Genomic DNA, 3,348 nt, shown 5'->3' with positions numbered 1-3,348 from the left:
TTTCCTTCGTACGTCAATATACTTGTGTTGTTGATCCTGCAACAATATTTACATGTTTTTTTTTTCAATATACAAAATCATATTTGTTCTTGGAGGCACGAGTTTCTTCTTGTTATGTTCTGGTATATCTCCAATCTTCTTAGATCATTAGTCTCGGCAAACGTAACTTATAGTGTGATGTTAAATTTAGTTTGGTTTGAATAAAGATATCAGTCTAGGATTAGAATTTTACTATGATGGCAGAGATCTCAGGACTAATTACTAAAGCTATTGCAAGAAGAATATAAGAAGATTGAGAATCTACTCCTGATGGCAGAGACACTCTCTTATACATGTTCAAAAGTGTCATAACTAGTGTAAATTCTAGAGTAGAATTTAAAATTTCGTGCTTAAAAATAAAGTATAATTTTTGCTTGTATTTTTGTTTTAAGTAAATTAGGGTTAGAGTTAGAACCTACCTAGGGTATTATTGAGCTTAATTGCAAACCACATTAAACCCTGAGCCGATCTCCTAAACCTAATTAGGCACGCGGATCACACCATGTCACACTTGCCTTGTGACTTGCCTTAGGCGCCAAGTTTGAATGGTTTGTATTTGAATTTTCCCACCACATTTTGTAACCCTTGGCCAACCTCCTTCACCTATAAAAGAGATGCTTGGTTCATGATTTGATAAATCAAATATATGAGTGTTTTGCTGCCAAATTGCAAGTCTAAGCACTTTCTTGTCTAACCTCTCTAGGATAGACACCTTTGGTCTCTTCTTCCACCTTTTCCAAGTGATTTGGCCGAACCAATAACTCTCCACACTCCTCATGGAAACTCCAAGGCATCCATGGCTCCAATGGAGCTCTCATTGACTCATCACTTCCATTAGTTTCAGCCAACTCCAACCAATATCCAAGAAAAATCAATTCGGATGAAGATGATGCTATTACATTGCCTTTGACTTTAAAGTGATCACCTATTTATATTGGTTGTGTTGAGCTTTTGGTAGTACGAACGGTTAGAACGGGCCCAATTGTCCTTTAATCTTGATTTGTGGATGTTTATTGTGTAATCATTACTAATGGCTTGTCGAGTCTTTGCGTGTTTGCGTGAGACCTGATTTTCTGAGAGGCTGAGATGCCGATGTGACAGATATATCTCGACCATTTAGGAACTCGACAATACACTATTTTTCCCAAAGCTCGAGTAAAATGAAGAGTCTTAGATTTGAAAGAAAAATGTATTTCTTTGTTTGGCTGGAATGTGATTTGTTTCATAACTGACATGTCGAGGTTCCACTTGTTCGGACACGGTGGTTTCTCGCATAACCGACATGTCGAGGTTCCTCTGGTCCTTGGTATATAGACCCTTCGGACTTGAGTGGGGGAAACATACGAAGGGTTTAAAGCATGGGTTTTGATGTGATTTTTGTCAGAGAATATGAAAGGTCGCGTGATCTTAGTCGTTGATGGTCATATGATTTGACAGTTGGGGTTGACCGTGATAGTTCGTCTTTGTTTCTTGTTGTGCCTATAAATAGGATGTGTCGTAGGTTCCACATTCCATCCAAATCTTCCACCTCATGTCTAAGAGTTCCCCAACTCCCATGTCTTTGGCTATGATTGAGGAGTTGGGCAACAACGTTGACGTGGATTCTGAGTATGCATGGGTGGATAACCGAGTTTGGGAGTTCTTCTTGAAGTATCGGGATGCCTCCATGCTTCAGTCTTTTTCCAATAGTGTGGATATTCTTGAGGATGAATTCCGGATGGTATAATTTCCTTGTGTAAGTGCAAGCCCTTGGGTGTCACCTGCCTTGGATCAGAAGGTTTATTTGAGGATATCTTTTATTTTTATTCATGTCTAATAATGATGTTCACGTCCAATTTTCACTACACGAGTTCACCATGGGAGTCTTGCGTACTTTGAATGTTAAGCCCACACAATTATATATGAATAATTGAGCGTCGTTGCAGACTTTTCGATTTCTTTATCAGGTGTTAAGTTTGAAGTCAACGTTGAGGTCATTCTCTACATTTCTATGGCACTAGGCCGGGAGACCGGGTGGGGTGATTGTCATTAATAGGATAGTCAAGAATTTGTCTCTTAACATCCTTTACTTCGTCGTATAAAAATTTCAAGGGGAACTTCTTTAAGGTCATGATCGAACAGGCATGTTGATAATATTTTTATGATGGTGAGACTCCTCATTTTTCATTTTATTTGACCAAGAACCTTGCACGATATCATATGTGGCCTAATATGTAGATGATCGGGAACGACCTGGAGGTGTTGTTGGTCTTAGATGGGCTTCCTTGCAAGATACCTACTCAGCCTCTTTTCTGAGCGTACCTATCCTCCACAAGTTTGTTGATGTAGATGGTATGTCTTTATTCTTCTTCATGTATTATTTTGAAGTTAATGTTCTTTGACTTGTTTTTGGGGATCCCTACTCAGCCTTTCCTCTGAGCATACCTAACCCCCCCCCCCCCCCCCCCCCACCCCCCCCCCACAAGTTTGTTGATGTAGATGGTATGTTTCTTTTCTTCTCGATGTATTAATTTAAAGATAATGTTTGTTGACTTGTTTTTGGTGTAGGTGTTATGACTGGCTTGAATCCCGACGAAAACAAAAATAACTTTAAGGAGTTGATAATTTGGTGGAAGGCGAAGGTCGCTGCGAACAAGAAAGGAAAGGATGTAACTGATGTCGAGGTCGTGATGCCCGTTAGTATTGTCTCAACACCCAAGATTGTGTAAACACCCACTTTTTGTCTCCCGCGACTAGTTGGTTTGGCTGGTCAGTTTTTTAATGAAAGTTTTTTTTTGTATTGGTTTCATTCTTGTTCTTAGAATAGTTTTTGTTGTCGACCTTTTTAATTTTCTATAATTGTGTTTGGATTTTTTCGGGGCATGCTTAACATGTTGAGTATTAAATTGGCACCTCAAGATGTCGATGGTAAATGAGTTTTTTACTTGACGATTTGTATTGTTATATTTGCGTAACTACATTCGGTCTTTTTGACGTGTTTCTCTTAATTGTGTTTGGTAGAGGTTTCTTGTTTCATTGTTGTCGTTGTATAATTATTAAAGTGAATTTTGGCTTTGGCCAAGGGCCTAACGGTTTCGCTACTCTTGGTAGGATTTCTTTTCCACGGACGGCACTAACCGTTTCTCAGTAGGGACTCACAAAAGTGAGTTTGACCATGACCGATAACTTAATTTTATTACGCAATTCTCAGTAGGGAATCATTGGTTATTTGGACCTTGACCGAGAACTTAATTTTATTATGTCATTCTTGGTAGGGAATCACTTTTGGTGATTTTGACCTTACCCAAAAATGTAATTTTGTTCCACCAT

The 3,348-nt window shown here is 38.8% G+C and overlaps 1 long non-coding RNA gene across 1 annotated transcript; it reads left to right on the top strand.

Annotated features, from left to right (window-relative positions):
- The first annotated feature begins 2,029 nt into the window (after nucleotides 1-2,029).
- On the top strand, nucleotides 2,030-3,026 carry LOC137815460 (uncharacterized). The gene is made up of 3 exons (XR_011081753.1): nucleotides 2,030-2,185; nucleotides 2,257-2,370; nucleotides 2,587-3,026. It is a non-coding gene; the product is annotated as an uncharacterized lncRNA (long non-coding RNA).
- The last annotated feature ends 322 nt before the right edge of the window (nucleotides 3,027-3,348 follow it).

This window comes from Phaseolus vulgaris, chromosome 1 (genome assembly GCF_000499845.2).
Source record: "Phaseolus vulgaris cultivar G19833 chromosome 1, P. vulgaris v2.0, whole genome shotgun sequence".
NCBI classification, from domain to species: Eukaryota; Viridiplantae; Streptophyta; class Magnoliopsida; order Fabales; family Fabaceae; genus Phaseolus; species Phaseolus vulgaris.
Note: the sequence above shows the minus strand (reverse complement) of the source record. Positions and strands in the feature narration are given on the sequence as shown.